The sequence below is a fragment of the Plutella xylostella genome, chromosome 22 (genome assembly GCF_932276165.1).
Source record: "Plutella xylostella chromosome 22, ilPluXylo3.1, whole genome shotgun sequence".
Taxonomy (NCBI): domain Eukaryota; kingdom Metazoa; phylum Arthropoda; class Insecta; order Lepidoptera; family Plutellidae; genus Plutella; species Plutella xylostella.
In genome coordinates, this window is record NC_064002.1 from 333,805 (window position 1) to 347,742 (window position 13,938).

General features: G+C 39.8%; 1 long non-coding RNA gene across 1 annotated transcript in view; it reads left to right on the forward strand.

The window, feature by feature from the left end:
• Nucleotides 1-13,938, forward strand: part of LOC119694909 — a 37,066-nt gene that overhangs the window by 16,245 nt on the left and 6,883 nt on the right. The window contains exon 2 of the long non-coding RNA XR_005255010.2: nt 2,214-2,347. This is a non-coding gene — a long non-coding RNA (uncharacterized LOC119694909). The remainder of the gene's footprint in view (nt 1-2,213; nt 2,348-13,938) is intronic.

Consider the following 13,938-nt stretch of genomic DNA (forward strand, 5'->3'; position numbering starts at 1 on the left):
CCTTGCTCTGAAAACAAGCCATTTTGGTTGCACATTACATTCTTTTACTTTCATCCTACTACTCACAATACCCATATGCGAATTTATAACTTACCCCCTGATAGATAGAAGTGAGATTAGGTTACCGAGCGACCCCTCGTAAGCAACTGTGTCGCAGTGAACTGGATGTCCCCAACGCTGGATAATGAGGAGGTGCATTAGATTTAGATGCAAAGGGACGTAATTTGGTTACGGCGGCGTAATAACTTGATGAGCTATTGGTGGTTAATTAAATGTATTTTTTAAAAACAATATTCATGGGATGATTTTTTTATCGTTTAAGATTAAAACCTTACTATCAATAATGTTTAAAACATGTGATTACATAATAAAACACTAACAAAACAATGCTTGTAAATTGGTCACTCCGTACAAAATATTTGACTCTGTGACACGAAAACAAAGTTAAATACGGCAAATGTGTAACGATGAATAAATTAAATTATAATAAGTGTCGCACTAATATACTTGTCGAATTATGCTTACGAACTAATTACAATACTTGTAAACGCACATGTAGCGTGCTTATCGGCTGTTCAAGATTATTTATTATGCTAAACTTACGTTAAAGTTAGGATTTTATTTTAACCTCCTCTTAAATTTGGCACTATTAACGGGTGCGTAACTATTAATGATAGATAAAAATAAATCTATTGAAAAAAAATACGTAGTCTAGATATTTAAAATAAAGAAATACTTAATCCTGAATGCAAAGTTTCCATGCTAATTTATTTACAGTTTAACGCTTTCATTTTTACATAACAGGATAAGATTTATAGTATAATTTGAATTTATTTGAATAAATCATGAATTTTGTTCTAAATAATGACATTGAAACAATTTCGATTGCGCTGGTAATGGGCGGAGAAAAACGTAATGTTTATTTGAACGATTAAAGCTATGAATATTCATAGAACTACTTAGGTGTTGGTTTAATTTATGTTATTAGATATAATAATATATGATTCAGTTTGATTAATGCTAATGACCTTTTCATTGAAACTGTAGAAGTGGACATTGTTTTTCCATTAGTACAAAGGAAAACCAGGATTTATAATAAACTACGATGGTGATGTATGACAAGTTGTGGTTCGTTAACTTCTAGGCTAAAATGGACAGGTATAAAATATTATTGAAGTTCTTAAGACGTAGTGATCGTCATGAAAAAGGACAGCTGAAAGAAGGGGAGAGTTTTTTATGTGCGTAATAGATATCATTTAACATAAAATTTACGGAGGGAGTCATCAACATCTCGTATTATGCCTGTAAGAGTCAAGTTTATACTATTACAAACCTTATATTGCGTACTTTACTTTACAGGCTTAATAGATTTCTCTATTACCAAAAAACCATTACAAACCAAAATACATAGGTATTCAAAACTAAAAAGAACATGACAATAAACAGACCAAACCAAAACACGCGATGATTCAAAAATCATAGAATCTTTCATCCACCGGCTTCGTGCAAGAGAAAGTGTGGGGGTGCATCCACTGAATATGTATGAGGGGGCCCGGAGGGGGGAGGGGCGCGTGTAAATGGAAATTTCAAATAAAAATACCTCAAATATTAACATGAGCTGGATTCGTGTTTTTCCGGAGGTTTTTTTTTCGCAAACAGAACGGTAACACGCATTGTGACTGCGGCTACATGTGCCGATAGCGGCGCGCGGTCTCTATGATGACGTTTTTTTGATATCCTGCGGATCCTGCCCCGGTTACCCGTTTCAGAGTAGTTTTTTTTTTATTGAGAGTGATTAGTGGGGCCAAAATACCTTAGCGATTAGGTAAGTTTAACAAACGCATTAAATTCGCTGATTGAAACTTTACAACCTTGATATACTTAACAGAATATGTAAAGTGTTATTTCCTTGCAACGTCGTGGAATTCGCTACAATTTTCAGCAGTTCCTTACTAAACTTGTGTATCCATTATTATGACTGGATTACATCTGGTAGGATCTGTCGAACTCTTTCAGCTAGACTTCAAATTACAGGTTTAGCTGTTTTTAAATGTGGCGTGATTCGCTGGTCTAGCTTTTCAAACCCATTTATAAATGAAGTACCTAAGTCATCTTTGCCTTAGAATAGGTTTATGAAGATATTATGTAATAGGTAAATATACACCATATGTGAATACATAATAAACACATGATCAAACGTTTTCATGATGCAGGTGGCCGACAGGCTGGCGGAAGTGCGTCACACGCGCACCGGAAGTGACGTCACGCCGGCCTCGGACACCGGAAGTGGACCGTGGCGCCGCTGCCGGAACCGGAAGTCGCCGCAACAAGCGATACTGTCTTAGAGGTAAATGAACTATGTACTGATGCGAATTGCAAGACAGTGTGATTTATTTATCTATCCTTGTTTGTGTAATATTACCGACACACTAACACTGACTTATTAATTGAGATCTTAAAACAAAATGATTTTCGGTAATTGAAATGATTGCATGAGAGCTCACGAATTTTATTAGTCCACAATACCTGCGGGGGAAATTTATTTAATTCAAACCCACAATGAAACCCCTGATGTAGAGACAAGGAAAATCTTCAAACACCAAAGAACAATGGAACAAAATGAAAGCAAAACTTAGTATAATTAATTTCGAGTACTCAACGCTTTTGTAATAAATCGTTTCATCCGCATATTTTATCCGGAACTTCGGAACGCGTCTATCTCTCTCTGCCCCGCTGTAAAGCTCGGGCTCTGTGTGCATCCGTCTCTTTCGCAAAATGATTTTCAGTTTCCCGCTTTTCACTAATCACAAGTCCTTAACAACCTTTCTTTATGCCGATGGAATTTTAACCGTGCACTTACAGGAATAAGGTTTCAAATGTATTGTCTGCTCATAACTTTTCAGGCTTTAGGGGTGAGTAGGAATAAAGCAAAGTTTGTCGTAATAATTTTCAACACGGTTTGTTCCCATCTGGTGTAAACAGCATATCATTGTCTTTATGCATGTACTTATACCTATAACTACAGTAAACTTACGATAAAATACAAGTTTTTCTGTACCTGGTGGTTGTGCTGTGTGTACTGTTCTGGTTGGCTGAAAGTGCTTTTAGCATTAGGCAAGGTGGGCTAACGCGGATATGTTATAAGTCTTTGTGCTAGGTATAAATAATTAATTTTTTTTTAATGTAAAAAATAACCTGTCATGTCGTGTGTGTGTAGTGATGTGAATGCAATGAGTCTAAATTCCTGTGTTTCAAAGTCGTTTGTATACACGTCCTTAAAACTTAAAATTATTAATACAGTGTATGTATGAGTTTGGGGGTAAATGATCAGTGTAGAAGGGCCCGCCATATCTGCGACACAACTCGTCGGCGACTGTTCGGAGATAAAGTACAATCGTTCTTAATCTTCGAGAAGAACGGAAGAATAATTGCCCTCTAACTGTTTCACTTGCTTCCTTCTGTGCGGACATACAAGATTTCATGTGTTTCATTTTAACTTATAAAATAGTGGTATTTGTATTGGAAAGATCAAGCTATGAAAGGCCTAGTCATACATCAACTATACTTTACATATAGTGATGTATACCCCATAAACTTATTTTTATTATAATTATGAATTATAATTTAAGGTATCTGAATCTGATAATCTAACTGGCTAATCTTTTCACCACTGTCACTTATGTTTGTCACCGGTTCACTAAGGAGAACAAAATTCTATATTTATAATTTTGTAATTTATAATTAATAATTTTTCAAAGTACTAAACACGTTTAAATGGTTTATAATATAGGTACCTACCTACTAGCAAATATTACTAGTAATTCTGAGTTAACACGTATAGTGTAAGTTGTTGTTGTGTGTCGAACAGTTCCTCGCTACAAATTAAGATACGAAGTTGCCGCCCAAACTAGTCCATTCTGAAAGTTACCTAGATAATTTAGAATAATACGTATGTGCAAACGATAGATAGCTTCGCTAGGCTTAACCTATGTAGGTGCCTAAATTTATTTTATGGTACCTAATTAGGATTAAATAATTTCACTACTGATCGTCCCATTAACGCATAGCTAAGCAAGAGGCCAACAGCTACTTATAGTAAAAATTCATATTTTTCTAAACCTTTCGATAAATACACTATTGTTTACTCGTACTTTATTAAATATGACTATGATATGTATGCAGCTATTTACCGTCCACATAATCGCAGTATTAATCCCCATTAGTACCTTATCCTTTCACCCACATTAGCACACGAGGCCGCGCAACCCGGGACAAATCTCAAGACAGACCCGACAATAAATTAGACGTTTTGCAGCCAGTAAAAGATACTTAGCTCGGGTCCAACCCCGGGGGCCGATGGCAGATCGTTCCGAAGGGTTGTTTACACATACCCGCAGATATGGAAATGAAGATAGATCTGGATGTACGTACGGATGCTGGAAATTGGATTATATTACCGCGCCGAGGTCAAGGCAAATACCGACTATTCTTCTTTACATATAAGAGGACCCAATAATAATATGGGATTGGACTTTAGACCTTCTGAGGGCCACTTCCGAGTAAACATCTAAGTATAAAAAAAAAAGTTTTCTGTTTTCTAACAGACGTAGACGTCATGACATTGTTCCTGTAATGGACAAATCTGTATAAACATTAAACACTCAAGGCATTGACCAATCTGCCATTGCACAAACGAGGCAATTTATTCATTACCATTTCCTTGGGGACTCTGAATCCCAAATAAACACCCTTTCACCCCAACCTCACTTTCTGAGAGCGCATTACGCGGCGGGTCAACTATTCCAAGACATCATTAGACAAATTCACGATCCAATCACAGCCCGGCAAGATTGCCTCGAGAGTCCCTGAGGGGTCACTCTATGTGACGAAAAACTAACTTTCGTAGCGCTGCTACATGAGCCTCGACTCTATCTCGTGGTGTTAAACATCCCGATTGCACAACAGCTCTCGTTCGTTAGTTTTGCGTCAGTATAGAGTAACCTCGGACCGAGTGGCCTTGTGGGCTGCTAATAGCTGCTGCCCTTTGATTAGACACCCGTAAGTGATCCCAAGACACACCGACTCGGCTGGTAGTAGGTAGTCGTGAAAGTTGGTGTTCGGGGTAAAAAAATACATATAGGCGGATAGAATGGGGATTTAAGTTTAATTTAGGGACGTTATATTAATTTCTTTCATAGGGCACTTTAGTAAAACTGTTCGACTAATTAAAACGCAGATTGCGTTTTGCCCTTTGAAAATAACTAGCTACGTTGTTGAAACAATTTGTGTTGTGACTCATATCTATCAAAATCAAAACACATTAAATTCAAATAGGTTTCAATCTTGACTTAAACATACATAGATCTAACTAATAGATGTTTTTAATTGACATTTTCATTTGCAGTAACTCGGTTGGATCCCTCTGCTCACACTTGGGATCCTAAAACCGACATCCAACCCAATTCCAGTTAAGGGTGGCACCGCCTTTGCCAAAGGTCATCGGGTAATTAAGAGTCCCTCAAGCAATCAAACGTAGCTGGCATGTGATTGGCCGAGCGGGTGAGACACTTCAAAGAGCAGGCCTTAAGCTAGAATATTTGAGAAGTGTTTGCAGATGAGGACTGAAATTCTCGCTAGAAGAGACTCAGTATTCGGGTGAATTTAGATATATTAACTTAATTTAATCACGAGAGTGACACACCAAATAAGTATACATACGATGATGGTAAGGATGTAGATAAGGCAAAGCACATAATTTATAAATTGACGCACTTTTAACTGTGATCACTTAATTCATTATAGCAAAGCCAGTACTACTCGTAAAACAGTTGAATATTCTCATGTCGTGTGTCTATCTGTGAGCGTCCGTGTGGACGCCCGGCTATTTAGTGTAGTTAATGGTGAGTTGTGACTTGTGAGTCTTGAGACGGACTCAATCCAGCCAAGAGATAGCGTTGACGTAGTGCTTACCAAAGGAGACAGAATTACTTATACATAGGTACACTTTATAGCACTGAAAAACACAAATTTTACTTTTTCTTCCAGCCAACATTTCATTGGTGGAGATCGGTTGAATGAAAGTACATAATATCTTTAAGTTTTCAATGATAGGTAAGTTTACAAACACAAATTTCCTCAACTATTAAGTAATAAATCAGATTATCTACCTATCAGTAATTTAAGTAAGACCTAAAGCTTATGTGAGTTATGTTACAATCTAGAATTAATGATATACTAAAATATATTACATATTACAATACAATACCATAATCCTGACGACCGAATGGCGTAGTGGTTAGTGACCCTGACTACTGAGCCGATGGTCCCGGGTTCGATTCCTGGCTGGGGCAGGTATTTGTTAAAACACAGATATTTGTTCTCGGGTCTTGGATGTGCCCGTAAAATGGCAATAGGCCCGCCCCCTATTACATTGGGACTAACATACACTCGAAGCGTCCGTAGTCGAGCGGGCCTCAGTGATCGTAACTGATCGCTGAGGTTAAGCAACAACTGACACGGTCAGCCATTGGATGGGTGACCAATTTCAAGTGGTGCTTTTCTGGACGCTTCCGTGCTTCGGACGGCACGTTAAGCCGTGGGTCCCGGTTGCTGCTTCGGCAGCAGTCGTTAAGCCTAGTCAGAGGCCTTCGGGCGGCTTAAAAACATCTGACAGTCGGGTTGCCCACTTACCCGACAACTCTCTCAGCACAAGCTTGCTTGTGTTGGGGTCCACCAACCCGCACTTGGCCAGCGTGGTGGACTAGGCCTAAAACCCTTCCTTCATTGGAAGGAGACCCGTGCCCCAGCAGTGGGGACGTAATGGGTCGTGATGATGATGATAACATACACTCTGGTGAAAAGTGGGTGTAGCAATGCATCTCTGCCTACCCCGCAAGAGAGTACATTAGTACCTACAAGGCGTGAGTGCGTGTTTTTTTTTACCATAATCATATTTATACACTCGGGAGCAATGAAAAAGTTACACCCACTTACCTAGTTGCTATATCACAGTCATATCATATCACTGGAACTTTTTCATTGCTCGCTATGATGTACCTAGCATTAATCTGGACGCAACAGCAATAGAGTCCATGGCCCTTTATATTATTATAGTTGTGCTATACAATCTGCCGTCCGTCTGTCTACCACCGGATATGTTAGTTACTGGCTGGATCCGCAGAGCCGAGCAGTCGATATCATTAGGCGGGCTGCGTGCCCGGCCACTCACATACAGGATGATCTTGAGTTATGTCCGTCCTTATTTTGTGCCAATTCTTCGAGACGTTTTTCTCGTATATTTTTTTGGATAAGCGGTTGTTATTGAATCGTTGGTTTTCTCTTAGTCAAATTGACTGGCTGTACTGAGATTTTGTTAGCTGGGTATGTAAGAACGTAATTTAATACGCGAAATATTTAGTAACATATTCATATATGGCTGATTTTATACTGCTCATTTGCCATTTTCACTATTGCAGGAACTATATAATATAGCCTTCAGATCATCAGCTCTGATTCCATCACAATATCCAGCAAAAAGAGGACAACATTCCACACCATGCCTTTCACTCCGTCAACCAGCAACTTTGAAATCAGCATTCAACCCACCCTCAAAATGGCACACCAAAAACGCCCATCACATAAATCGGGCGCTCCAAAACGACCAAGAGGTCTTGCACATTTCGCTTCAGCCTGTAGCAGTAACTCGGCGGAGACAGCTGATGTCTGCGATCAATCGGGCGCAGGTTCGTGTCCCGGCGCGGACGGTTGCTCCTTTTGCACGCTGATACCAATAAATTGTGGCCGGCGTCACCGGGGAATGGAGTAGGTCGGAGAATACGTTTAAATGGGGCCTTTCAGTCTGACTGTTTTGAAGGTTGCACTTTCTATTCTTGTTTCCTGAAACGTATAGATTGTATTTTGCAAACTGGGAAAAGGTGTCATCTAAGGAGACAGAACCTTGAACCCATAGGGCCTATGGTTTTTAAAGGCAATCAATTTCTTCCTTTAATTAAGTTATTTATTGTTAACTTTCACTAAAAAAGCTCTATTCTCTAACCGATCTCTTCCACTTAGAGATACATCAACACCTCGAGATTCCGGAGCCAAAAAACGATCTAATTAACGAGAACACAGTCCATTCCTGCGATTACGCGACAAGCAGCACTAAAAGCAACTCGGTGTTCCGATAGTGCTGGCGCGCGCGGGGGGTGCGGGGGACGGAGCGGGGGACGCGGGGGGCTCGGGGGACGCAGGAGGGGGGGTGATTAACGCGCAGCGCCCGCGCATGTCCCGCTTAATTAGCTCCCAGACACGCCGCTTTCACACCACCCCGGCCCTAAAAGGAGATCTCAGTTAGCCTTTAAGTAGCAGCCTCTGTAAGGGCAGAATTTGCTGTATCACCTACCATAGTCGTGTACTCTAGGGCACAACGCGACTCTCATTAATTAACCACACCAGCGAATACGATTGTACCTACAAATGATGAAGTTTTAAAACGTCCAAGATAACATCTAGATATTGGCAAATTGCAAGAAAAAGCCGAAAGACCCGTCACTGGACGACTGACAGACCGTAATTTCAATCATCTTTTAATAAGCCAAGCCGCAATTATAACCGAGATGCTATCACGATACGGAATACTGGCCGGTTACATCACACGTAAAAACTATACGAGTCTCGTTAAGCGAGAAAAAAGGTCGACATTCCATTTTTGAAAATAAAAAAGTTCTCGCAAATACACAATACTTTAGAATGTTGAGTTGTAGTACCTCATTCCTGGCGCAGCCCGGTAGCCGCGATGCGAGCAAAAAGAGCAGCGAGCGAGCCAGCAGCGACATAATAAGATCCACCAACAAAATAAAGAAATGCTCTCGAAACAAAAGGAAGGGCAGCGAAATAAAGCGAAAAGGTTTACGTGGTGACGCGGTGTGGGCCGCGCTCATTGTCTTGTGCAGGGAGCCAGGAGGATGTGGATGTGGCATTCAAATATATATTCTCAAATCATAATAATTTCAAGTAAATCTGCAATGTTACCTGTATCACATGTAAATTGTAAAATATAGCAATAACGATTTCATTAAATAAATAGAAAGAAAGAAAGAAAGAAAGAAAGAAAGAAAGAAAGAAACATTTATTTGACACACTGAACAATAAAAAACAGAAACAAAAAGAAAAAAAAAAAGAATACTACAAATAATTTATATGAAAAGAAAAAAAACAGAAAATAATACAAACAAGCACGGTTGCTGTCCAGAGCGTCAAAAAGGCACCAGCTCAGCGTGTGCTGTGCCCAGGAGGCCACAGCGCTGGTTTTCAGCTGGCCCTAAGAGTTGTGACCTCAGTCACGAACGCGAGGTACTTAATTAGGATGGATTGTGTTGTGTTGTGTTGTGTGTGTGTGTGTGTGTGTGTGTGTGGAATGTGTGTATATTTGAGTAAGCTAGGTTTCTGGGGTCAAACAAACCATAAAAACATAGGGCAACACGGACTCAAATAAGCATAAAAAAATAGTTCTGAAAATCAATCTAATCTTTCAAGACAGCGAAGGTCATCTCGGCATCACGATCACGGATACATATTTCAACTGCTGACAGGTCTGCCTTTTCAGGATCTCGCGAATGTCTTTGCATATCAATGACTGACGTCCAACTTGGCACAGGATTTTCCGCACCCATATACATTACATACCCGCTATATACAGTAGTTGTTAATTCCAAAATAAAACCTACCTACACATTGGACTATCTGATTACAAAATAATATCTAGCAACCAAATTCAAATACCACTATACTATGTACAATAATATATTTGCTTTCACCTGAATAAAATTTACTAAGTAAATAGGCAAAGGTCGTGTCGTACCAAGAAATGAAAAAACTGGATTGAGACACACCGGTTCTTAAATTAAATAAAGAAGAAATAGATAACGTATATAAACAACGTACCCATCACCACATCCAAAATATATAAGCGCTTGATAATTTATCTTGAAAAAACTAAGCTGCGACTGGTTAGCAAGCTGCGTCATTGTTTCCTGCCCGAGCCTGGAGGGTTACTCTATATGACGGAAAACGAACGAACGAGAGCTGTCGTGCAATCGGCACGTTTAGTACAACGAGATAGATTCGTGGCTCGCGCAGCAGCCCTAAGAAACTTAGTTTTACCTGATATAGAGTGACCCTGAGTGATGTACGCGCCACGGGAATGAGGGAAATGTGGCAAGAACCAGCGGCATCGCAATGATCTGAACAATCTGGTCAACGCGAACTCAATAACTAGCCTAAATATTATTACTTAATATGTGAGTTTCCTGAAGTATCAGTAACGGTAATAAAACATGATGACAAAAGAAGCTTTCGACTTTATAATATCGAACCTAATTAGGTATTGTAGAGTTAGTACCTAGTAGTAGGATTTATGCAATTGGCTACAAAAGTGAAGCGCTATACGCTCAAATACATCAGAATTTCGTGACAATGCCGCCATTGCACGATAAATTCAATAGCGTTTTCGATCAAAAATCATTGCTTTTATAAAAATCATACATTTATTGCGTTTTTACGCAGCACACTGTACAAGATTTCATACAAAACACGTTGCATATTGAATTATGCAAAACAAGCGACTGAAAAATTGTTTCTGTTGCTCTTAAAATGCACATATTCAATGACTTTATGCTCTCAATACTTATCCTGAAGATAGGTCAGTTATATTTGATAAACGACGACGGTAGAGTGATTCAATATTAAAATCCCATAACTTAGAATAAATTTATCAAAGCCACTTTTATTTTTAACTTTTGAATTCGCAGTTCTAAAATCAAACTTAGACGTTCAACACCCCAAATATCGGCATCGTCTGTAAACCTGAAGTAGTTCTGAACAAGAATAGGCGAGCAATCGGCAGGAGGTAGGTACCTCGCTACCAGGAGCGCAGAGCTTCGAAGAGCTGGGGGGTCACTCTATATGACGAAAAACTAAGTTTCGGAGCGCTGCTACGCGAGCCACGACTCTATATCGTTGTATTAAACGTGCCGATTGCACGACAGCTCTCTTTTGTTCGTTTTCCGTCAGTGTAGAGTGACCCTCGTGCCTCGTCGGTTTTACATTACAATTGTCGCTCCAGCCACAGCCGACGGAATATGATAAATTTAGGACGAAGCTGACTGAGGATACGCTCGAGGACAACAGTGGTTTGGTTTATTTTCGGTCATGGTGGTAATTATTTGATACCCTGATTTCATAGTTAAGCTTGGGTAAAGATGATGACATAGGCTAAAAACCAAATAACTTCAGGTCAGTAAGTAATCCTTACTAATATCCTTACTAATATTATAAATGCGAAAGTAACTGTGTCTGTCTGTCTGTCTGTCGGTCTGTCTGTCTGTCTGTTACTCTTTGAAATTACATACATACGGTCTAGACCCTGGGAAATAACATAGGCTACTTTTTATCCCGGAATTCCCACGGGAAAACTTTTTAAGGCGAAGCGAAGCGCGCGGGAACAGCTAGTTAAATATAATTACATTTGATGTAACTTTAGTACATCTGTAATAACCTACAGGTAACATGAGTAACTTTACAAACAATAAACACCAAGGTACTGAAAATAATAATATCCAAGTGTAGTCATTTTCACATCGGCAGTACCTTTAAAACGGAGAGGCAGCAATACACGGAGGTACCTACACAACCTCCAGGCAGGTAGACAGCGAAACTCATAGCTTTCCCGAATTTACTATCTCGCACACTGCGCGCTATCAGTGGAAACCACGCCTAAAGGAGTCTGCAGACTTATTGTTTCATGTTAACATGTCGCTATCATCATTATATTGTTGTTATTTCAATGTAACATGATGTTTACAACGACTGATTTTTCACAACCACTAGAGAATAGATAAGTACGTAGCGGTTGTGAAAAAACACACTAGAAGCCTTGTTGGAGTTGTTGGACAACATTATTTTACAAAGTTTTCAGAAATCTTTCAGGGAGAATAAATTACTTAATTAGTCTTGATTTTGTGAAGCATGGGTAGCAGCTATCATATGTGACGAGTTTCTAACTTAATATTATTCTGAAAGAATAGCGATTGCTGTAGAATGTTGAAATAAGCTAATAACGTTCCTGAGTCTGTGACACTATAACGAAGTGAGCAATTAAGATAGTGGCCAGGTTTTCTTGTGAAAATCTAGGTTAATGTGTTCTAGTATTTATAGCTCTCCTGAAGATAGTTACTCAGTCCTTAATCTAATCTGGATTCGTAAATTGAATCATTAACTCAATACCACAGATATAACCTAAAGTCTAGATAAATTTAACACAGTCGGTAGTTTTTTTTAACACTAAATACCTTTTATCCTTGAGTTCAAGATGGTAAAAAAACAACCATATAAAGGCGTGTGGACACCGGACGCGCCATACTTCGCGGAAGGCGCCTAATGAAGATCTTAATTGGGTGTGCGCGTGTGTCCGAGCCCTTATCTTGGGCACCTTCCAGTTTACACTCGTCTGAGTGAGGCTTACCGTGGTCAGGGCTGGAGGTCCTGGGTTCATAGTCCGAGGTTACTAAAATACTGGTAATATGGTGTTCTTTACGACTAAACTTAAAGAGATGTACTTACCTAAATATCTCCAGAATAACGCTAAAGAAAAGAAGTATCATTCTACAGTACAAATCCTAGATCCTATTAAATTAATTATATGAATGAATTCTGTAAATTGATGTTTACAGACCATGAAAATTACAGCAATGTAAACTTAGGACCATAGCAAATAACAACCCTTGAATAGCTGAATAACAGCGACGTAAGCAAACCGTTATTACTGAAACAAACGCAAACCAGCCTGAATGGATACATACGTTACTGAAAATATGTACAAAAGTTTGCTAAACAATGTCTGTACCTTTAAAATTATACTTGAGTACAATGGGTTCCGTAAGTAAACTCTACTAACTTCGGGAACTAAAGGACCTCATGATATTTTTCATCAATTTGATGAACTCATGTCAATTATTATTATTGATTGGTCTTATAACCGTACGCATCTCTCGTCTCATATCGTATTCAGTGACGAGGTAACGTTTAATAACCTTGCTGAAAAAAATCGGGACAGCAACCTGAACTGACATCATCTAACTGCGCAGTGGACATGTCATATTTTAGGAAGGAATCCTGAAAAAAACAACACGCAAATCCGCCATTACAAAATAACTGAGCTATGTAGCAGGCTATTCGATTTACGAAAAGCAAATACGAGCAACTGACGTAGAATCAATCGGCTGGCACGCGAGGCTTAACACCGAAATAATGTAAATTATGGCTCGTAAAAGTGTCATTTTCGACGTATACGTGACGTCATCGTGCCCCATAACGTCCTAACAACCCACCGGGCTCGGGGGGAATCACCACCTTAAACCCTCCAGTTAAGGCTATAATCAAAGCAACGCAACTACAGCCACACGACCAAAGACAGTTGAGCTTCGTTTTTGCTCAAACTGTCCCCGCTTCGTTATCTTCGTCATCATAGTCGATACTGATTTGCATTTGTACCGAGAGAGTACTACAACTAACCGTACAACCGACTGCCACAACATTCGGCCGATGCTTTGTTTTCACGCGAAAAATGACCTGACAGGGGAAAAACGGATGAAAATTACCTACCAGTCCCAGACGTGAAATCGCATGAAATTCAGAATTCGTATTTAAAATGGGACAAAAGCTGTCAGGGCAGTAAACCTCAAACATCGACAAGTGCTGCGCCTGTGTGCGTGCGCGTGGCGACAGGGGTGGCGGCACACAGGCGCGCTGAGACGATCATTTACATACGGCGGGACGCGGGGGCGCGAGCGAGACGGCGCGAGCCCCCCCGGGAGCGCCGCCCGCCCCGGCTCTCCACGCGACAGACAAGGACCACTATATTATTATCTTGAGCGAAAA